The sequence below is a fragment of the Epinephelus fuscoguttatus genome, linkage group LG1 (assembly GCF_011397635.1).
Source record: "Epinephelus fuscoguttatus linkage group LG1, E.fuscoguttatus.final_Chr_v1".
Lineage (NCBI taxonomy): Eukaryota > Metazoa > Chordata > Actinopteri > Perciformes > Serranidae > Epinephelus > Epinephelus fuscoguttatus.
The window spans coordinates 18,082,668-18,107,717 of NC_064752.1; the positions used below are offsets into that span (position 1 = coordinate 18,082,668).

The 25,050-nt window shown below is 41.0% G+C and overlaps 1 protein-coding gene across 2 annotated transcripts in view; it reads right to left on the reverse strand.

The window, feature by feature from the left end:
• tox2 (TOX high mobility group box family member 2) overlaps nt 1-25,050 on the reverse strand; it is a 140,445-nt gene that overhangs the window by 67,401 nt on the left and 47,994 nt on the right. The window lies entirely within an intron of this gene.

Below are 25,050 nucleotides of genomic sequence, written 5' to 3' on the forward strand. Positions count from 1 at the left end.
CATGCTCCTTGCTCTGTTTGATGTCATATGTGCTTTAGTGCGGGTTTTCCAACATCTCTAGAAAGAAGGTGGTATCATAATTAGGACAGGGTATCACTTAAAAAATGACAATACCAGTATCTTTTGAAGTGATACCAAGACTAAGAGTACTGCATTCAAACCCATAATGTGAACGTAGTGGCATGAAGTATAGCCATCCTTTCAAACATTTTGGTGGTAGCTTAGCATGCTAAACTGCAAGCTCTGTCAATACACAACTCCCAACTTCACCATACCACAGACGGTCTGGCATATAATTGCTACTGCGGGAGTGTGAGCTGTCAAGGCTAACTGTTAGCATATTATAATGAGTTTAATGACAAAGTCAAGCCGTTTCGTGTTGGTGTGAGTTTGTCGGGATCATTTAACAGCTTGGTGTTGGATGTTAGCCACTTCTGCTGTGTTAGCTTGTGCTCACTGGGCAGATGCTGAGCTGACTTTTACTGGGAGAAGAGCAGCTCAAAGTCTGGACACATGAGCAACAGAAATTTTGTTAGTCTGGCAAGGACTTTGGACGATCCAGCATCAGACCCTCGCAACACAATGGACTGAATGCAGTAATCGTTTGACTGGAGACATTTGGTGCTACTTGATACTGAGTTATTCCAATACCCAGGCCTTGTCGTAAAAGAGGCTGACAAATAGTGAAATCTAAAGCACCTCTATCACTGGACAATAAAAAAAAAAGCCCAACAAGTTGTTTTTAGGGGGAATGGTTACAATCAAAACCCAAGTAGACACATAAAATTTCACCCCATTCCAGTGCAGACTTTGGTCTACGTCTAACGTTTGCGACTCTTTGTCATCTCAGCCACAAATTCCATTGGTCTGCATTCAAGCAGCGCTCAGACATTGTTCCAAAGTCTCCAAATTTTGACAAATACTCAAATACAAATAACAATGCAATGGGAAAGGAGTCTATGAACTATTTTTAGCGGGTTTACTTAATCGTACATGCTAATTTTTGGTGGGGAAAAGGTACAAGAAAGACCAAACACAGATGCTGTTTGGCCAGTCACCCTAACCAATCATTAACATGGCTGACCAATCACAAATCAGTACTTCTATCAACCCTACCCAACTAGGCTCCCAGTGACTGATGACTGGGACTCAAGCGGCAACCCCTGGGGCTGAAAATGAAGCTAACGCAAAAGTGCCAAAAGAACTGGAGTTACTTGAATCGCCACTTGAGGCACTTGAGAACTTTAGTCTTCTCTGTCAGAAATACTTAATAACTCCAACTTGCAATTACAGCCAGGAGGTTGACAGTTTTGTCGACTCAGTTACTCGAAGTTATGGGCTGAGTAGTGTGATGCCATATGGCATTACTCCTTCTTAGCCACACCTCCTAGTTCCTACTCCTTCATATATTTTCATTTTGTGATCAGACATAATCAGAAGATCAACTTCTTCCTGGTTGACTTCATCCAAATATTTACTGAGACCTAGCAACAACCTATGACCAATACAGAAGTGCCAAAAATTGCAGTTCCTCTAATGACCACTTGAGGCTGGTTCCAGAAGTGAGTCAGTCCCTACAGACTGCCATGTTAAAGGGCGCAGCTTTAAAGCAGGAGCATGTTTACAGCCTGGTACAAAAAACAATTTCAGTATGTATAGCTAATTTTATGACAACTGTATGGTGGGTGAGTTTTTATATATCTCAAGTCTGTACATTTAATTAAGGCCTAAAGTTACACATAATTAAGGGCTTGGCTGCTTGAGTGAAGGCTGTCACCACAGTCTGAGTCAGATCCACCTTTGGCTCCTCCACAGCTCCACCCTCTCGTCCAAGTATGGTCACTTCTGGCTCCAAGAAACAAGGATGGCGAGGGCCAACGTGCTTAACTCGAGGCTTCAAAACGGCAGCCCACAAACAAATGGTCGACGTCACGGCAGCTACGTCCATTACTGTATATATTCTCTGCCGAGACTGCACAGACCACAAGGTGAGAGCAGCCTTTAGCGCTTTTGCACTTTGCCAGAGAAACAAGGACCCCTCTAATCCAGAACTCAGACACACTGAGCCCATGAAGCCTACAGGGGAGGCTTAGGCTGCAGGAGAGGTGACGGTTTGAGGTTATGGGGATGAGAGAGATGAGGGTGTACCCCTGAGCTAATGGTGAAGGAGTGGGTAGAGATCATGTATAAATGGGAGATACAGTGGGAAAGATACTGTAGGAATGGGGAGGATGGAAAGAGAGAGAGAGAGAGAGAGAAATACAGAGCAAGGACAGAGAGCATGAATGAGAAGGAAATAGAGCCGGAGAGGAGGAGGAGGGCTGTAGCAGCAGTAGTGGCGATAGAGCCTGTGGTTGTTCTGGCTGTAGTGTGATTAACACTGGGGTCACAGCCAGAGGCCGCAGCTTGAAACACACCGGCATACAAACACACGCACACACACACACACACACACACACACACACACACACACACACACACACACACACACACACACTCCCAGAGGCCTTCCCTGCTTCTCTGTCTGACACTATTTGGCACCAGCCATTTATGAGGAAACAAAACACACCTCAAGACAGCTCGCAGTGGCTGAGATGAATTACTGCTGCTACTGTAAGGTCAAGTAACAGGATGGATATGTGCCTACAGTAACTTACTAGGGGTGTTTCTCAAGCTGTGAGCAGGGACCAAAATGGGCCACAATCTTTTTTTATAGCCAAGTTTCAGCGTGTGTAATAGGCCATGTGTTGGAGTGACTAAATCTACTGTACTGTAGTTGTTCAGCTGTTCAATTTGAACCCTATTTTTTTTATATTTTTCATTCAAATGACAGCCAGGTTTCGCTACAACAGTTTCCTTGCATCTTTATAAGCCAGAGCACCAAACAAACTACACTACAAAGACACTTCCTTGCAACATTATTCAATTTGAAGCCCCAATTCCATCCTCACGTTATCACTCAGCTTCTGATGGCGCTGTTACTTCTAGTGCAATGATTTCTCTCTGATAGCACTATTAGTTTGCCAGAGGAATAATCATTGTATTCTGCAATGAAAATGAAATCACTTTCTTTATTGCTCCTGGAAAATGATTTTACATGCTATCCTAATCACATCGAGCTGGAAGTGACGCTATCTCAGAATAGGTTATTTTCACACCTGCAAACCAGATGTCGACAGGCGAAACAGGGCAAGTAGAAAACAATTATACAGAAAGTCGAAGAGCAGACCAGAGTGTGCGGTGGTGCTCCTGCAGCACAATGTGAAGGAGTCGCTGAGGGCAGAGTTGGTAAAATAACAAACAATATCTAAATTGAGGGGAAAGGTAAAAATAGTTATTTCCTGCCTCTTTGTGTTTAGAAACTGGTCAGTTCAGCTACAGTGCAGATATGGGAGGGGAATGTAGCTAACACAGTTTGCACTTGCCCTGTGTCAATCTGAGTTTCATAGCCTAAACCAATGTCAATGTCAAGTATGTTAAATTATTAGCACACATAACAGACATTTGCTTTTGTTGCTGAGAGTTACAAAGACTTAAAACAGGTGGAAAGATCTAGCCTGGCAGCTTCAAAAGATTTTAAAGTTGAAGTATTACAGTGTTAACAGTCATGCAGTGGAAGATTTTTTTGGGGGGCAGGTGCAGTGACTTCCTGGCTTCCTAACTGTTTTAACCTGTCTTATTCTAAGCTAACCTAACTGGCTTCTAGCTCTATCTTCAAATTCAGCATACAGACATGATATTGGTCTTGATCGTGCATTTCCCCTAATGTTAAAACTATTTCTTTAAAGCACAGAAATGAAAGTCAAATTCCTGCTCCCAAACTTTATATTCTGTTCGTAAAGCTGAGGTAGGCAGTTTCCTGGAGCAGGCATAAAAACGAGAGAATCTGAAATCACACCCTCCTTTAGCAGCTCTGCACTGGCATGTACAATGTTCACATAGCAACCTGTACGAGCACTAGTCATTCATTTAAATCATGCCAATTGTGATTGTGATTCCAATCTCAATGCCGTTATATAGCCTTTTTCTTTGCAAACCTGTGAGTCTGTAAAGCCCTTTCAAATGACACTGTGATTCAAGGCTCTTGCCATCGTGAGGTACATAAACCTGAACTTGAAGCCGCAGCTATGAGCCTTTTGTGTATGATTAATAGAAGGCTAACTATTAGCTACATTTTCTCTCCATCTCTACAATGCTTTAACAATATTTACACTTCAGACTCTCTTTCTGATGAGTCCGTCTTCCTTTTTTTTAGGTTGCTTTGCAGTGTAGGCAGTCATTGCCAGTGCAACTTTTTTGTAGGACTTTCTGCCATTGAATTAAGCTTTCACCATCTGAAGCGACATGCACGCGCATCTGCATTTGTAGAACAGCCAATAAGAAAACTGTCTTTCTGAAATGAGTTGTGATTGGCCAAAGTCTCCTGTCACAGGCTAGATTTTCTGATGCCAGAAAAACAGAACCAAGAGGAGATGCAGAAGTCTAGTTTTCTCTAAGGGGCTGTACACATGCTGCGTTTCTTGTGCCCTTAAAGTCATTGGTTTTATATGTACACACGGCAGGCATGCCCATGTCGTTGCAGCGCTCACATGTTCCAGAGCACCTAATTTTCAGTTCAAATTTTGGAACGCAGTAGTGCACAGCGTATGTCATATATATATATATATATATATATGAAGTTGATCATGTTAGTGCAGGGCTGAAAGAGCTTTCCATCTGTCCCTCAAAACAGACAAAAGGCCGACACACTTATAAACAGTGTCTGGAAGAAGATCAGCTCTGCACTCAGGATTTCAGGTAAACAGACTATGATACGGTGCTTGTTAAGGTTGCTTAGCAACCTCAGACGCAACCTGCCGCAGCGCTTTTGAAAGCTGGCACAGAAAAGGCACAAGACTAACACCCAGCACCTGACCTTGCGTTTTCCAGGTGGTTAGAAACGCAGCATGTGTACGGCCAATAATACGCCACTTATCTACTGTTTGGGTCGGACTTCTCGCAGTTCATAGAAGAGACAAAAACTACCAAAACAATTTAAAAAAGAGTGAAAATGACAGTAACGAAATGATGCTGTTCACTGTGGAGACAAGAGGACACCGTCATGAAGCAGTCTTTACGCAAGAACCTTTGCAGTGGGTGACTAAACGGGGCCAAAAGTTAGAGATGTGAAGGAATACTGAAGTTTTGCAGTTGAGAAAATATAGTGCCAAAGTAAAAGGCTGTCTGATGGCAAGGTACAATGGTGAAGATATTCTCAAAACAGCATCCATCTAAACTTACATTTTTTTGATAGGCTTTTAAGTGACTACAGTACCTTTTGTTCCTAACCCCCATCCCCATCTTCGCATTTTCAAGGTGCTTCAAGATGCGTCATGTGTACGGCCCCTAAGACCACTTAAATCACAATGTGCTTAAAAGTTATGATGCAATTTTTACCCAACGGTGCGAACAAACCATAAACTGCCTACCCCACCCTAGCAATAGCTATGAATTAATTCACTAAGTAAACTAAATCATACTTTACAGGTGTCTAGAGAAAAGTAGTTATAAAATTGGTTTCTTTTGTATAATCAGTCTCGCTGTCCATTTTGCTTCCAAAAAGTTAACCACATTCAGGCTTCCATCCAGCTGAACTGTCCTTGGGCAAGACTCTGAACTCCAACCTCCAAGTCTGACCAATCTGACCTCTGAGTAAGAGGTTCATTTCATCTGTGATCCTTCCTCATTTAACATTTTAAACACATAAAGGACGATAACAGCTTTTTGGGAAACAATGTCAAATACACTTACACAGAGATTCATAATAACAAAATTAATACAATTATTTAAGGAGCCAAATAAACTATAGTAAAAATGCACTAAGAACAAATTAATCATGCACAGGGCTTTACAGCAACGGTCTGGGAAAGCTGCTCTGTCTGCCAGGTGGCGGTTGTTTTCTGCAGAAATCAGATAAAAAATGTGTGCATATAAAATCTTCCCTCTCGTGTAATCTGACTCATATTATGTAGATCTTTTTTTTTTCTTCCAAAAGTCATAACGTGCTCACTGTGAACACACGAGCAGTTGACATATGAGAAAAAGGGGGGTTTGTAAGGGAAGGGCGAGCTTGTCGTGTCTCTCTCTGTTTGCTTTCCTGAGGCTTTGAGGTCATTAATCATAGCGGTCAAATCTACAGCAAAACAATTGAGCAAAGGAAAACACAGACAGAGAGAGGGAGAGGGTGCAGCGGGGAGGGAGGAGAGGGTGAAGGTGAGAGAGAGGTGGAAAGCTACAGTGAGATGGAGGAGAGGGGAGTCGTGTTGAGCGAGGGAACGAAGGAGACAAATTTCCAGATAGATTGAGGCTTGAGAAAGGAAAGGGACAAGCACGGCCTGCACAACTGACGCACTTGACACCAGACTCCTGTTTGCATAGCAGAAATGCAAATACATGAGAGGGAGAGAAAGGGAGGGAGAAAATAAAGTGGGAGAGATGCTATAAATAGCTTTGTGTTTGCGTAAAGCCAAACCAATGTCAGTTTGATGCAGGAAGTGCACCACAGTCATAGAGGTTATAAAACAACTGTTGACTGGAACACAGCGTATCAGAAATGTAGCTCTCCAAAGCCTTCAGACAAGGACTCACATCTACAGTGGCATCTCAAAACTCACAGCAGTTTTATCCATCCATTAAAGAATAAGTTTCTCTCACAAAAATATATCAGAACTTTTTAAACTGACAATTCATAATTGTTTGTCACTTTTAATGGTTACAGTGAAAGTAATGGAGCAGTTTATAGGTTCAGTGTGTGATTTGCTGCGATGTTTTGGGGTTGTTGTTGTTTTTTCAACACTATTATGTTCAGTGCCACAATGAAAATACAAAAAAATATCTTTTAAGTTTTTCATTTTGTGTCATTCTTCAATTGTAGACTCAAAAAGCAGCACACACATCCAAAAATGATAAGTACCACGTGCTGGACAGAAGAACAAATACAAAAATACAAAAACAGGTCCGTACACCTTTTGAAAATTTTAATCGTATCACCACATGTGATGTTTCAGGCACCAGCCCTTATTCAGACACGAACAAGATAAGGAGACACACTTCTATATGTACAATCAATGGTGGCCGCCCAACAGATTATGTTATAACACATGTAGCTGTACAGAAGCCGAGTACAACACACTGCAAAACCAGTGCATACAATTACAAAAAATACATTAACAAAAATTATATTCACAAAAACTACATTTACAGAACGGTCAGTAATACTAAGAGTATCACCTTGATTATCACATGACTGAAACATCAGGTAGAAGAAGAAGAAGAAGAAGAAGAAGAAGAAGTCATAATGACATGAAAATTCACAGTGAAACTGTAGAAGATACTTTTTACAATTCATATATTTTTTCTATTTTTTTTTACAAATTTAAATTAAATTAAAAACTATTTTAAATATATTAAATAATATGTTATGTGTAGCTATATCTTATCTTACAAATAGGCTTTTGCTGATCCATTTTTTCTCTCCTGGACCCAATTCCAAAACCTAAACTCTGGGTATCTTCAGGTACTCTGTAAAAACTGGTTCCCATCGCTCTTTTTCCCAAAGTTACAATCTGTATAACCTCACAAAGTGGTATTCATTAGGATAAATTAGACATTATCATGCACCAAAAATGCTGTGGCTTAAAAAATCGAGACACCTGCTCAATGGGCAGTGGCGTTTCTAGATATTTTTTATAGTGGTGGCCAGATGGGGCCACTGAAAATCTTTGGGTGGCACACCAAAAACCAAACGCCATTACTGGATTTTAGAAATTCTATTCCACTGTTGTAGTATTCAGGCTAGTTGAAAACTATGTTAATATGAGAGTTAAACAATCGCATGTATGGTTTCTTATTTTACAGTTAATGTTGCTAATTATCTGATGTGCATAGACTAATACTGACACAGTTAACATTTTGAGTTCCACAACTATCATGTTTAAATGTTATGCATCTGTATACAGGCAATTCATTGTTATCCAAATAGGCAACTTGCTCTTTTCCTTACCAATACAAATATACAATTTTAATTTGAGGGAGCTCATTGACTGAAAGGAACAAATCATTAACCTGGAACAAGCCTATTAAGGTTTAAAGCCAACCAACGTATCCTCATTCAGTGGTTTGTATGATATCTAACAAACTAGCACCCCACGAAGGACCTTACGTACTCAACGTTAAGTTATGTAGGTTAACTTTAGAAAAGGAAAAATGGTGACAATGTATTTTAAAATAACTCAAAGTTCATTTGGTTTCACACGGTTCCAAACACCGGTCTCATGGGGAAAAGTCCTACACCGTTTCCCCAGTACACCACCCCGACTTGCCTCCTTACTTGGACTTTCTGTCTTTATACAACTGCCTACTTTCCCGCCATCAGTGCATGGTCACGTGATTACAGCCTTCTAAATTACATGACTTATACATGAATTACTGGCTCATGCTGACATGGTTTATATATAACTTGTGGTGCATTATTTTACGTAGGTATACATACGAACAGTGCATGAGGACAACCTGAACCACCACATAGAGGCCTCCATTTTTGATTATTTTCACAAACGTGTACTAGCACTTCTATCAGAGTGGCCATGGGCCTCTGCCCCCCCACCCACCCTTGGCGGCACCACTGTCGCTTTGACTGAATTATATGTAACATATAGCAAAAATAGTGAATTTTATAGGGACATTGTCAAATTAACTGAACTTAATGTCTGACCAACAGAGATTACTGAGGTCAGTAATGGTACAATGCATCCTTGCTTACAAAAAACATTTCTTAGATCAGTTTTGTATAAATTCTATAGTCCTCCTACCACCATTACTTTGCATTCTGTGCTACAGCGTTGCTAACCTGCATTGATCTACACCAAAAGCTTTTCTCATAAGGTCGCTGTGAGCCAAGCTGTGCTTTTACTGTACGTACAGAATACCAAATCACACAACGGGCATCTGCAGCCAGGGATGTTTTAGATTTAAAGAAAGATGAGGAGACGGAGAGAAACAGGACTTAAACCTCCGTCTAGTCTCTCTTCATGGTTACAGTGTGCGCCTCCCTAGTTTTTCATCCCAGCGTAACTAATCGCACGTCAGTCAATGTGCCGATGGAAAGAGGCAGCAGTCAAAATACCTGTGTCAGGACTGTGGTCATTAGAGCATTCAGTGACTCTCTGGCAGGCACGCACGCACACATACATACAGACATAACCAAAGCACACAGTAAGAGGGGGTTGGTGTGGTGTAAAGCAGATATGGATTGTCTGCATGTATGTGTGGCTATCTCTGCTGCCGCATGTGTATTTCACCTTTATGTGTTCCTTATGTGTGCACATGTTTGCATGCTTTATAGACAACTTAAGTTCTTGGCTCTGAATGTGTGCACATTGCATGCGTGCCGGCGTGTTTGTGTAATGTATCCTGTCCAATAATACACACATTGATCCCAGCGAGATAAAGATAACAAAGTTAGACCTTCCATAATATTTATTTTCCCATAACAGACCTGCTCAGCCACGCCCAGTCATATAACTCCATGCAGATGAAATATGGTCTTCATTACCTTCAAACCTCAACACACAGAAACTAGTGAGGAAAAACAGAATTGCCCTTCTTTCTCGACTGAAAGAGCACGAAATGAATTGGAGCAGCTGAGATTTTTTACATTACCATGACAAATACGGCGAAATGGGGAGGCAAGGGAGAGAGGAGGGAGAGATAGCGGGAGAGGGAGAAAGACACATGACGACAGACAGAAAAGGGCAGATCAGACAGAAAGACCAAATTGTGTGAAAAAAAAAACACATCAGCTCAATTTGTGCTCGACTGTAAGCTGTGAGCTGAGAGGAGAAATAAAATAAGGGATTTAGCTGGGAATCATGTTAAACCATGCAAGTGAATGAGTCCCCAGAGAAGAGTGTTCCCTCTCTCGCTTATGATGGACTTAATTGCCTCTATCAGTGTTAAGATATAACATTCATCTCAGGTTTATTGCTCTGCTTTATGGTCTTGTCCATCACACTGAGGGGTTTCAAGAGGCGGGCCACTCCTCAAATGGCACCTTAAAATAATGAGACAGATTACAAAGCAACGAGGGGAGGGGGAAACAGAGAGCAGGGGAGAAAAAAAGCATCATTTATATCTGGAAAATGAGAGCATTTTACAAGCAGATCTGGTATGTGAGCGAGCCGGCGAAGCAGAATGGTTTTGATGGTATGCCGCTTGGATTACTCTTTGGTTTCTGGGTCTTTCAAAATGCATGGTTCGTCGGGCTAAAGGCACACACATCTCCCCCACCTCTGACCCCCGAAAGCTCTGGCTAGGTGTAGGATTTCAGATGGCCACACAATCGTACCATTGTGCTCCTGTTAACACAATGAAAACAAAGCTAACACATTGCTGACATTCAACTCCCCCCACTCTGCCTAACCTTGACTTCCAGCACGACTCAGGTGGAACACAGAAACGGGTAATCAAGCCATACAGAAATCTGAAAAGAACTCAGAATGAGACACAGAAACATACTGTTGGTGAGGTGAAAAAATAAAAGCGATGGATTCCGTCTGCACCAAACAATCAAGAATATTTAACATAAAATCAAAGCTTAACGTGCTTCTGGGGCAGCGTGACATTGACATGTCATTTCATTTCTTTAAGATGTGGTTCTGATCTCCTAAAAACAGGCTGCTTCTCATCACATGAGGGCTTGAGAACCATGTCTGCATGTTCCATTAAATCTATTAAATCCACTTGCATTATATCATAGTGCTTACCACACAATAGGAGCCTTTCAAGGGCAGTCCCGGAGGAAGCCAACAAAGGGCCCTCTCTTTCAGGGTCTAGTCAAGTAATTCAGAAAGAGCCAAACACGATTTTTGTGTGTGCTGATCTTCTCCACCAGACCCACAAGCGGCAATTTCACCAAGTCGAGAAAAAGGCTGTCACAAAAAAGGAATAGAGTGGAAAAAGAGAGCAGCAAGATACCTTTTTTTTTTTCTCCTCACAAGTGCCTTATTTAAAAAGACACAGGGGCTGGTGGAGAAGTGTCCTTCCCTAAAATAGTGAGTCTGTGAGACGGAAAAAGCACAGACCTAGAAAGAAATGCCAGGCAGCGATTTGAGAGCAAATGAGGGCTGATTTTATTCAATAAACACTCGTATTTGCATATTTGTCACCACAGAGGGAATGTTTTCAGTCTGTCTGTCTAACCTTACCACCACAAGAGAACATCGTTATTGGACGACTCGAGACTCCCGATTACGCAGGGTTTTTCAAATCCTGGTGTTGTACAATATCTGCACATGGTGACTGTGGTACGCTAAAGGTTGAGGAAAAGATTGTGGTCATGGAAAATAAGCTAAGGTAAAGGTAAAACTGGTTAGAGGCAAATGTTAATTGCAGTTGTATGATGGGACACAAACTGCAGGTGTTACACCCTGAACCTTCAGTTCCCTATGGCGTGCTACTTTTAGCACAGCATTAGCACTGCAGTTGGGTACCGATTTCAATACTTTTAAGGGTGCCAACCAAATTATGTCCGTACTCCTGAGTACCAATTCACGTTTAATCAATCAGGGCCAAAGAGCGCATTAGGGTGAGGGATTAAATTACTTTAGAGAGACGAAAAGAGAGCAAGACAAAGTCACCCCTGCTGCTTGTTCAAGCCACATCAAGTTGCAAGCAATCACAGGTGTGGTTACACTTTCCAAAACGTGATGCAGACGATGCTTGCTGCAATATTTCCGATGCAAAATGCAACTGAAACACATTTTCGTTCTTACAGAGAGAGTTAAAAGAAGGTATGTTGGGTACCCATACCGAAATCCAGGCACTGTTACCTGTTCAAATGTGAACGGTACCCAACCCTAATTAGGACTGAAAATTGGTGAGGTGTGGCATTGCCCAATACAGACTTCATTTAGAGATATCAGGCTTACATCTCTGTTTAGTACTAGATTTCAAATTTGGTGGAAGAAGCTCAGCCATCAGCTAAGAACGAGCTGCTTCACTCTTTTTTTAGATAGCACCATTTGCAGCCATTTGTAAAGACTTTATGACTGCTAATTCTTAAATTATGCATATTAGAGCCAACCTGCAATTGCTGATGACATTTCTGAGCTGAAACAATTATCAGTCTGTCGATCAACATAAATTTATTCTGCAGCTATTTAGACAATTGATTAATAATTTCAGTCATTCTACAAGCAAAAATGCCAAATCACTGGTTCCAGCTTTGCTAATGTGAAGATTTAAGGCTTTTTTAGTCATAAAGATGTGATGATTATGAACTGAGTAAGCAAATGCCATTGGGTTTTGGACTGTGGGTCAAACAAAACAAGACATTTGAAGATATCACCATGGGTTCTGGCAAGGTATAATGAGAATTTTTCATTATTTTTGGATGTTTTTTGGAGAGAGCATCAACAAATTGGTGGATAATGAAAAATATAAGCTCCAAAAAACATGCCTGCCCCTACCACATTTGACAAAAGTTCAAATATTCATGTTTTTACATGCGATCTAAGCAGCTAATGTTAGCTCAAGCAGGGAGCCAACAACCTGGTTTTATACATCCAAAGAACTATAAAAATGAAATTGCTTGGCGACCAGACCAGGCCTCTAATTGACCTATGGCTAAGTCCCGCCCTCAAACGCGATGAGCCAATCACAGTGTGTATAGCCATTCCCATACACTGGGACATTCTCTGCCTGGACGTTCATTGAAATGCATTACAGAAAGTCAGTTTTGTTCGGGTTTATGAGCTTTTTCAGAGATTTGAAGTTTAAAAATGGTCAAACGGTGTGCATGGGGTACATGCAACCCCGACACAAGGTATCCTGAGAGGAGAGGCTGGGCGACGAGGTGTATTTTTTACCCTTTACGAAACCACATCTCAACCGAGAAAAGTGTCTTCTTTGGATAAAGTTGTGTGGTAACGTTAGACCACAACATCAACTCAACGTGAATAAGATTAACAATGATGTCTACATCTGTTCTAAGGTAAGTCAACATCGTGTTTGAGGCAACATATTGTCACTTTGCTGGGAGGAAATATAAAAGTTATCTTTAACATCTTTAAGTTAGTCTAATGTTAGCTCCTAGTTGCGTTGTTCATCATGTCACCTTGTTTGCTGGGAGTTCATTAGCCTATTTTGTTCTAGTTTTGTACTTTGGTGATAGTGCATCATTGTTAGCTGTTGTCCAAAGGGCTCTAGTTAAGCTAACGTTAACTTCTGGAGCTTAGCTTCATTAACTTATCTGTAATCGCAGAGAGAACAAAGGTTGGCAAACGTTATGCTGAATGATTCAGTGTAAATACTGTAGCACCAAACTAACGGAGAGACACTCTTGGTAAAGATGGTAAAAAGGCTGTTATCCTTTTCTCATATTCTGAGCCAAAAACCTTCAGTGGCACTTTGATGCTCCAAAATTTGATCGTTATGTCTCCAAAAATCATCAATTGCCTCGTGTGAAATGCCGTGTACTGTGACACCTGCCATAGTGCCGGCAGAGATATTGGATGAAGCGAGATACCCCACTCAGCTCACTTCCTGATTCAGTGACATCATCGCCACGCCCCCGTAGGAGACTTGCAGCAGCTCTGAATGTATTGTTGTCAATGAGGAAAATGAATAGGCTCTGATTGGAGGGAGAGCTAACCACGCCCACTTAGGAGACAGGAAGAGTAACCGTTTTCTTAACATTGGATAAGCCTACGGTGGGGTATCTCCTTTATCCAATATCTCTGGCGCTGGTCACTGAATGTTGATATTTTGTCCGAAGGGGGGCGTGGCTTAGCCATTCAACATGATGATGACAATATCATGTTTTACATTTTACACATCTTATTGTCCGACTTTTTTCCCAATTTCTCTTTTTCACATGAGCGTAGGTTTTATTTCAAAAGTGGGCAAAATATCGATATCATGAGATGAGACCAGAAAACGTCTTACATTTGGATACCAGACTGTTCTACCTAGCTTTACCCACTCAGCCATTATATCCACATTACTGAGGGTTATTTAGCGAAAATCTCATTGTGTAAATATCTGGTTATGCCTTATTATTCCAGGGCAGGATTTAGGTACTCTCCAAAAAACATGGCTGCCACTCCTCTATCAGCACAACTGTCTTTCACTGCTATACTGTACTTGCAAATTCAGATCTAGATGGAAATTTTAAAAAACATTTTCTATCAAAAAAAACAAATTTAAAGAACTGTACAGCCTTGGCAGAGGTATATGCTCTCTGAATCATTTCTAATTGAGAATACTTTTGGAGAAATTTTCATAAACCCCTGTCACCCTTTTAAATTTGTGCGTTTACGACCTTCTCCATTCAAATCACAATGACCGTGTCCTGCTTCATTTAGTAGAGCACAACTCCAGCTGTTTAAGAACTGTTTTCCCAAGAAACCGACCTGGTGCGCACAAGTACAGTAATTTGAAAACACACAGTATAGCACCACCAGGAAAGAAAAACCTTCTTTCTGTATTTGGGGATCTCACCATGTATTTAAATCTAAATGCAGCATCCAGCACCGTCTACTTCTGTCAATAGGGCTCAAAATAATTCACTGTTCTTTCATTCACTGCCATGCTGACTCCACATCCAGCATCTGCCACTAGCATTCAGGCAGAATTTTTTATTACCAATCTAATTGCACATTCCACCCTGACAAGAGCTCATTAAACCTTAATTATACACATGTTGTTTTCTACAAACATCTCCATTTGGGTCTCTCTGCCTTGTAATTGTTCAGCAGGGACAACCAGTTGAGATTTCGCAGATTGGAAGTGAATAAGAGAGAGGGAGAGAAAGAGAGACGGAGAGAAAGAGAGAGGGGGGGCTAGAGAAAGAAAAAAATACCAGAGAGAAACAGAGAGAGAGAGAGGAGTGTCTGGAAGTAGGTCATGCCTCTCCATAAACAAGGCATGGTTTCTAAAATAATATACCCATCCAGTGGAAGTAATGCCAAACAACTGAGCGAATGTGGAGCTCATGTAATATTTACAGAGCACTAATACATAGATGGCAGGTCTTTTTCTCAGCAACCCCCCACCCCCCACCCCCCCTTTCCAAAGCCAGAGGTTTCTTTCTCTTTTTTCTTTTTTTATCAGCTTTTTTCCCTCTTGCCATTTGAATTTCAGAGAAAGCCAACTACATTGATATATCTGGCGGGGAGGGGGACGGGGATTTGGGGGGTGTTAAGATGTTGAGTTTCCCCTCACTTTCTTTCTCCCCTTCTCTTCCGCCTCTCCTATCTGTTCCTAGCCCTCTCTCTCTGTCTCCCTCTCTCCTCTTCCTCTCTCTATTGTTCCCGCCGCATTGGCTTTGGCTGTGATGTTTTTTCACACATTTGTTACATTTTAGCGAGGGAAAGTGGGCCTTAATCCAGACTCTTTGAGGCATGGGCGATGATATTACTGTGGAGAATCGGCCTTTTAAAGACTTCTTTTAACTCCAGCTGGTGCTGTAAGGTCACCGAGCACTTGTTCGACGTCGGGCCCAGCGTGATGCTTCTGGGCTCGGGACTAACTGGCTGTGTCGACTCCAGGCCGGGCTTTCTGGGCTTTTGACAGCGCCTGGCAATGCCAATGCATGAGGGAAAAGACTGTAAAGGAAAACCTCTTCAGCATGTTTGCAAGTCCAAGTCCTGTGAGAAAAATACCATCAGTTGATTATTATGTTTGATGTGCAGGACATTTCCAGTAGCCTACCTGATTTGACAATGAAAGGGGAGGTGACTGGGTGTATAGCTGGCATACTTAGAAATGAACAGTATGCAAAGACGGTGCATTTAGGTCCAGTTAAATTCCTCCAGAGAGAAGCTCGGACTATTTCTGACTCACAGAAATAGAATAGTGTTTCATTGTAGCTACACAAAGGTGACTGTGACAGTTATTTGTCCCATAGACTGCCATGCATTTTTGCAGTTTACTGTCAATGGGAGGACTGACATATACGTGCTGATTACTGTAAAACTTCAATTAGTAGCCCGGGCTATTATTTGCTTGTATCACTGAATTCAACAGGCCTATATTAGGGACAGGCTTTTAATTCCTTTCACACAAAACTGTTTTGTTTTTTTCCAGCAAAGACGTGAAACACGATCAAACTGTTTACTTAAATGAATACTGAGACAGCACATCAAAGAGAGAGAGAGCTATGACACTTGTTTTACGGCACTCGAGGAATATGGCACCTAACTTACTGACAAAATGCGACTTTATCCACTTAAAACAAAATTCATGACTTGGATTAATTTTTATAATAAAACCCTTTTGATCATTTTGATCAGTGGACCCTTACGGACTAAAGAAATATGAATAACTTACAGGGTGAACGAGGAATGGACACATATTCTGACTTTATGACAGCTTCAGAGGAAGGGAGTCACCCCTTGTTTTTCATCGTGGTGGTCAATGTGAATGAATTACTGTCCTCCCTGGTGCTCACGGTTTCAGTAAAATTAACCGAACGATTGCACTGTGGAGAATCTAACTGAGCTAACTATGTGTAGCATCTCCATATTGTCAAAAGTTCAAATACTTGTATTTGTATGTGTGGTCTAAGCAGGTCTTATTAACGTTAGCTCAAGTGGGCAGGTTTTATACATCCAAAGAACTTCTATAAAAATGAACTGCTTGGCAACCAGACCAGGCCTCTATTTGAGACAGGCCCTTATTTGTCAAAATGTGTAGCTCCACCAGGCTAGTAAAGGGGACTGGGGACTGGATGTTTAATTGGGACTAGGCTTTTAATTGAGGTTTTTAAGGTACATATTTTAGCTATACTGTAAGGTGATAATTCAAGATTTTTTACATCAACTTTTAATGGAAACGTCTCATGATGATGACAATGTAATGCTTTACATTTTACAAATTTCTGTTGTCCAACTGAATGATTTCCCAATTTCTCTTTTTCACACAGACATAGGATTTATTTAAAAATTGAAATAAAAAAAACCAAACAAGTTAATTCCCTGTACTCAGCTGAATTTTTATGCAGCAACATGTGCCTTTTCTACATCAATTATGGAGGAAATATCTTTAATATTGGGGGGGGGGGTCCCCTGCATCCCCCCTGAAACTACGCCCATGCTTTGATAGTTACCTGAATAGATTTTGGTTTTGGTTTTTCAGACAAAACAAGCCATTTGAAGATGTCACCTTAGAATTTATAACTGGCTTATTGCACTAATTTCTGACATTTTACAACAAAGAAAAATGCTGAGTTTTTTAATCAATAATGAGGATGAACGTTAGCTGCTACCTTATAACCAGTACGTGAATTTTTTGAAATGATGCATAAATGTTAAACACAGTTCAGTGTTCTAATATGTTATTGTACATACACGTTCCTAGGGCTGGGCAAAATATCGATTTTAATCGATATCATGATATGAGACACGATAACATCTTACATTTGAATAACAACTGTTCTATTATTTAGTTTTACCCACTTGATCATTATGTCCACATTACTGATGGTTATTTAGCAAATATCTCATTATGTAAATATTTTGTGAAGGCACCAATATTCAACCCGACAATATCACTGCAATATCAAAATCAAAAATACTGTTATATTTGATTTTCTCCATATTGTCCAGCCCTACATGTTCCATATGGTGATATACACAGTATAACAATATTAAAAGAATATTATGAATAATCTTATATTGATTTCAGCCCCGTCACACTACTACATCAATTGTTTGAGGTTTACAAAACAGCCTCTTGAACAAATGATAAGTGTTATTATGTTCTCAAACTGTATTAATGAGGCTTCTGTGCATGACACCTTAAAATCAGATGCTTTTTGACAATCTGTGGCGGCATGAAATGAGATGTCTATCACAGACCATCCGGTGTCACCGCCACTTAGCACCCAAAAAAGCATCGAGTGTCCACGCTGAGCCTCTCAGTCATCGCTAGGGACCTTCTCAGCCTGTCACTGTTGACACTCGCTGTATGCATCATTGATACCCACCCAGCAGCAGAAAATAAATAGCCTGCCATCAGATCACTCCTGCTTTGCAATATCACAATTATCTTGGCAACACTTTTTTTTTTTTCTCCCTCCTCCTTTTCGTACAGCCGGCATTTGTTTTGTGTCTCTGTTTTGTTTGTTGATTCAGTTGGTTAGTTAAAATATTCCATTCTTAGCACAATTACAGTGGAACATCACTCAGTTCTCACCAACATCAAACACGCTCACTGTACGGTGTGATGTGAGCCATGTCAAGATAAACAAACATGACATATTAAACAGGAAAATGAGTCACTCTTATTATCTCACCAAAATAAATCTGGAAAACACTAATTATAACAACCTGTGCGTGATCCTGACTGATTCACCCCTGCTCTCTGGATGTCTGTGTGTGTATGTATGTATGTACAGTGTGTGTGTGTGTGTGTCTGTGTGTGTCTGTGTGTGTGCGCGCGTGTTAGTGTGTGCATGTGTGTGTGTGTGTGTGTGTGTCTGTCACATTCTTCTCCAGCTGCTGCCTTAATAGGCAGTCTCTTAGATATTCGCTACAGAATAGCGCTCATGCAATATTAATATCTCACCAAAATATGGAAGCCGGAGCCCCCACTCCATCTCTCACTCCCTACATAATTGACTATGCAAGGCTCCAAATCAGCTCGGAAAAACGAGAGGAAGACAGAGAGAGACAAAGCGAAAGAGGTAGAGAGAGGAGGAGATGTAGCGACCAAGGGAAACAGACAGAGAGAGGAAGAGAAGGAGTCCTGAAACGATCCTGTCTTCTCGGCGCTATAGCAGATTCTGAACCTTCACCCTATGTATCACTGTCAGAGCAGTGGAGCTAAAACAACAACAACAATAACAATGACTACAACGGTAGCTCAAACAGTTTGACTCCCTGCAAAGAATACGCTGATGCTTATCCAACCTCGGCTTAGAGCAAACCTCCTCTCCAATCCGAGTGATTGTGAATCACCTTAAACACTCATTGGATTTCAATATTTTATATAATTGTTTTGATTCCTGTTGTTCCATTACAGATGACAATAAAACTCGAACATGTTGCACCATGCGTGCATGCAGTAAGGTAAACTGAGCTTGCCTATTAAAGCTCACTGATCCGCCAGTGGGTCAGTTATTGGAGCGCCATGCTGTGCAGCCAAACACTGCTGAAACCCGCAGAGTGTTATATTAAATTCTAGTGGATATTCCAAAGTTTCCAAAGACACTAAACTATCAGGGTGATACTAGAGGAAATGTGTATACTATGATGCACAAGATATATTTGCATTTGAAGAAACGGCACGACTTTACAGCGTGGAATATGGTAGATACATCTTAAAGCTCAAAGGTGCCCTGTGGTTTCACACTATGCCGCTGATCTATATGTGGTGGTAATGTGCCAAGAATCACAGCAATGCACCGACAAAGGGCAGAGAGGAAGAAGACTGCTGCCAAGTTCACACTGATGTAAACAATGCATCTGGTTTGCACATGTTTTATGATAAAGAAAATGCATTCAAGATTTTTATTAGACCTCATTGAATTTAGTGGGAAACATTAAATGTGAACAGAAACTTTGAACTTTAAAGAAAAACAGATTAATACTGGATGTGAAGGGGTAAAACTTGTGGATTTAAAAGACAGGAAAATGCCTGAATAATGACAGATGTAACAATAATTATCAATCATTACACATGTGCCTGTGCTTCCCAGTTCATGTCATAGCTTAGCTTAGCATTAAAGCACAGGTGTAGCAGCTAGCCTGGCTATCCCCAAAATTCTGCTGATAACGACGCTAATGTAAAATGACAATGAGTAGCCTTTGAGGGAGTTACTGCACGTGCTGTCATTAAAACACTGTTAAAGCTGTAGGTTTGTTTCAAAATTTAAGGCGGCGCATACTAAGCAGGAGGTCTGGCGATCATCAAACACTCATTTCCCGCATTTTGGTGAAATGTTATATTCAAATTTGTGCCTCTTCTGCATCAATGTATGATGCTAATGCCACTGTAATTGTGCTAAACTGTGTGCTGGTACTTAATGCTGCTTGCATGTCTGCTTGTGCTAACGTGCTAATTGTTGTTACGTTACTGTATTGTACTTATGCTCTGCTGTTGCTTGTTGCTTTGCATGGCTTCTGTTTTTCCCTTGAGAATTCCTGTTTGCTGTTTTTAATGCTGTCTGCATGTCTTCATGCTGTATTTGTCCTGTGAATTTTATCCTTTTATTCATATCAAAACATCTCGCCAAAGGACTGCAGTTGAGAATTAGCCAGCTGGCTAACACTGGCATATATACATGGTACTTCCTGCCTCAATTGCGCGTATTTGCTTCTTCTTATTCTTCTTTCTGTTTAATGGGGGATTGAAATCTTTGCTTTTGAGGCTGCATAGTGCCACCACTTGCTTTAGTGGAGGCAGTGTTGCGTCTATGAGTTGCGTTCGAGCAGTCTGCTAAAAAAGAAATAAAAGTCCTCTGCTACTTCACTGCTTTTTTTACCGTCTTGTCTATGGTAGCTGTTGGTTACAGATTAAACAAGATTCAAAATGTTAAGGATTGAGCGTTGGTTGGTGGATTTTTTGACAGACTCAGGCTAGCAGTTTTCCCACGCTTGTAGTCTTTATGCTAAGCTAGGCTAATTACCTCCCGGTTCCAGCTAATGGACAAAACTTTTCTAAGATGTTTAGATTACAGTCATTCAGCCCCATCCAAATGCAAAGGCTTATTTGATGGGATGTCTATGAGCCAATCACAGTGTTCAACATCATCAAGAGAGGACTGCAGTAGAGCCACGTCCCCTTTTTTAACAAACATGGCTGACAGTGAGGACAGATAGGCGCAAAGGGCACATTTGAGTCTATAAATCATACTGTTAGAGTACATAGTTTGTCCTTTAACACCTTTTATACTAAAAATGAAATCTTATATTACTTATACATGTTAAAATATCATATGAAAGATTTACAGCTTTTACTCAGTCACCGGAAAACGAATTGGGGAAACACACTTTAAGTTGGGAAATACTGTTCTCATTTAATATTCTAAAGATACAGTCAGCATATAATGCATCCTATTGATTATGTACACAGTAAATTTAATTTCAGGAGCTTTTCAACACACTGTTTTCTTGGGATACTTCAGAAATTGCGGATATTTTGAGAAGCGTTGATAAGTACAATATAAAATGCATATGTAATGTTTTTTGTGTTCAGATTATTTGTCCATGGGAATGGACAGAAAAAAATAGCACACGATAAAGTACTGTTACTAACAATTTATGAGTCCATTTAGACTAGAAATTCACCATTACAATATAGATATTTTTTTGTGTTTGGAACTTAATTGGGTTCTGAGCAGGTTAACATACTAAGTCAGTAAGAGGTTAATAATCTTAGCTATTCAAAAAGTTCCATTGTCCAGCCCTATGTGTATATGTTTCTACACAGTACACTCACTTCACACACATCCCTGCCTAATGGACATTACACACTGTGCACTTGTTAATTTGGACAGATTAATTCACATGTTAAAGAAGAATTCATAAAAACCAGAGAGCAGAGCAATAAAGCGTACACTCAATTTTTACAGAGATTCCCTTCAAAGCCACTAATACAACAGAACTCCCCCTGCATTCGTCGAACACGCAGGGATGGTGAGATCACAGCAGAGCGCTGGGGGCCAGGCCCTCTGCACCGAGCATTTAAAAAAATGAACTGTAGGCATTTAGAGCCATAATAGATGTTGAAAGAAAGAAAAGGAAAAGGTTGCGGGGGCAGAGCCGGTGGTTGGGTGGGGAGGGGGAGGTGGGCAGTGCACCTTGACAGGAAACATAGAGGTGAAGAGCAGGAGTTGGAGGTTAGTTTGACAGAGAGAAAAGAAGTGGTGGTGGTGGTGGTGGTGAGGAGAAATGGGGGTGGGGGGAGTGCGGAAGTGCCAAGCCCACTTTTAACTGAACCGAGGGTGGTGAGTGGTGATGGGGTGAGGCAGAGGGAGGTGGGGGGGGAGACAGAGATAGAGATCAGGGGAAAATAAAAGGGGTGTGCAGGGGAAGGAAGAAGGGAGGAAGGAGAGGTTGGGGGGGGGGGGGGGGGTGAGAATGAGGGGGGTGCAGGGACCTTCTGCACCTTGACACTTGCTCTCACCACAGCACCTGATAAGTGCAATGGAAAAACGTCTGGTTTCCTCCTGCATGTTAAGTGGTTTATATTCTCCTCCTCTCCATGCAGCCTGTAGCTACAGTCTGCTACTGTACTGACGCTACAGCGAGGTAATAACAGACAAAAGGAAATGACAGAAAACCAAAGAGACAGGGAGAAAAAATAGCACGTATTGTCTCCTTTTGTATTGTTTCTTTCTCTTTTTTTATGATGAATTCTAATCTGCGTGAGAGATGTAATCTTTAAGTTGGTGGCAAAAAAAAAAGACAATCTAGAAATTTTCCTTTCTTCATCCATTATTTTTTAACACATCCCTCGTCGTTTCAGAAACAATTTCTGCATCGAGATCCAGATGCAGAGTTTTATTTGCTCAACAGAGGATCAGATGCGAGCGGATATATATCTTTACTACCTCACGCATGTACTGACAAGGAACTCATTCCCATGATTTGTAAGTGGGTCTCTCCACAGAACAGCATTAACAATATTCACTTTAGATAACGTATGATTCCAGGCCCTAGGAGAGGATGGGTTTCTTAGAAATGCTTTGTTAGCACTCTCCCCCCTTGATAAATGATTGAGGACATGTGGCCTGAGACATCAATACAATCTCTGTTGTAATTAAAAAAAGGTGCGCACCAACAATATTACACGGCTTTCACTTTGTCTGTCTCTCCTCTCTCTCCTCTCTCTCTCTCTCTCTGTTTCTGTCTCCCCCCCTCTCCCTCCCGCGCTCACCCACTCTTCCTCTCATTGAGCCCCGGAGCAGAGAAGAGATAATTCAAAAAGCACTTGCATGGAGTGAAACATGAAAAAGAGGAGACATATGAAATTAAATTCTCTCTTTTCGCTCTATTGTTCTTTCATTTTCTCTCCTTTGTTACATAAATGCATAAATGCATAAAAGCAAGGCAAGCTAGATTCTAATTATGATTTTCACAATACTAAAAGATTTCTTCTTTTTTTTTATTAAGAAAAAATGAAAGAAAGGTGTCACAAACAAAGCAGAGTTACTGTTCCAGCACTTTGTCAAAGTCAAAGTACTGCAAGTGCTGCATCGCTGAACTTCAATAAACTTTTTCTTTTTTCCGAGCGGCCTTTCGAACAATTATATAATGAAACAGTTAAAAAACTAGACTTTGATGCCCTGATACAGCTGCTTTACGACAAAAGAAAAGAGAAAATCACCAAATGTTTTATTTCATTTAATCAACATTGCTCTTCTTTTTGTTTTTAACCTTAAAACAGGTTTGTAGCAGAAGCACTGTCTGCAGAAAGCCGCTGCATGCCTTTGTTCTGTGTGAACACGAGCACAGCGGGAGGTGGTTGGTTTAGCCTATCAGCTGCAGCGAAATGCTTCTGCTCCCATGCAGATACCACACAAACCACCAAGTCTGATGGGTGCTTTCTTGAGAGCCTTGTGGTGGCCAGCGATGGTTTGAGGATGAGCACGTCTCTCAGGGCAAGCGTGGGAAGATCCTGTGCTTTGAGTAGTAGGGTCGGGTATCGAACTCTGAATCAAATTACATCGGTGCAATCAAGTAACGATTCACATTAAATCCATCTGTATCAAATGCAGTGTTGGGCAGTAACACATTACTGTAATAATGTTACTTTTTCCAGTAACGAGTAGTGTAACTAATTACTATAACTTTCAGTAATAATATTACAGTTACTACAAAACCAAACAACTCGTTACAACATTACTTTTGTTATCACGTCAACACTGACTTGAAATACAACATCATATCAGCTGACTCGTTTTCGTAATCATCTTGCTGCACACACACGTTATAAAGCAGCAAGCTACTTGGAAACGCTTAGCTTAGCGGCTGGAAACATTCCCATTACTTTGATTTTGTCGGAATGAAAGATGACAAGAACACTGTTGCTGCAGGTAGTCGCACTAAAACTCTTCCCACTGCAAAAACACATCCTCAAACCTCTGGTCGGATACACCTCGGCTACTATGACCAACAACACAACAACATGAAGCTTCAGGAAATACACCCCACCAAAAGTGAGCCCTCCTGGGTTGGCTGTAGCCCTGCACAGGCCAAACAACCAAACCTGGACTTTATTTGTGTACAGCTGCAGCTACGAACACCAAATGAAGCTTATGGCTAGATATGTGGTGGTTGAAATGTTGCTCCATGAGCCTTGGGAAAATACCGATCACGGGCAACAGAAAACCCCCAGGTAAATAGAAGCTAACTAGCCTTAGCTACACTTAGCGGTGATTACCCTGACATCCACACAGAGGCACACATCTCAGTTTTGGGAAGATCCGCAATCCGATCCGATTACCATTCTTATGGGGTGTAACGGAAAAGTAATATAAAGAGTAGTGTATAACGAATTACTGTTGGCAGGGAGTAATAAGTAAAGTAATATTATTAATTTTGAAAAGAATAATAAGTGTTTGTACATCAGGGTGAAAACACTGGATTTAGAAAAGAGCTCCCAGACGCCTGCAGGCTGGCCACGTAGCTGCCGGCTTTATAGGCCAAAAAAGAGCTCTCCGACTCCTGCTATGGTTTCAGCATCTGGTTTATTTTCTTTTCTATATTACTTTAGTAATAGCCAAGTATCACTGCTAGACAAGCATAGACACACACAGACAGAGACAGACAGAAGATTAGCTCTGTGTGATTAGAAAAGAGCAGAGGAGCAATATTGCTTTTCTTTTATGTGTCACTCCTGCAACTTGCTCAAGAATTTTTGTTATTACAGAAATAACAGAAATAGGTTCTATTGGTATCCGTTCACATGTGAATGGTGCCCAACCCTAGTGACTAGCAGTGGGATGAGGAGTTAGACGACAGGGAAGAAGTCATGGTAGTTGAGGCAGATGCTGCTAGGTTTAAA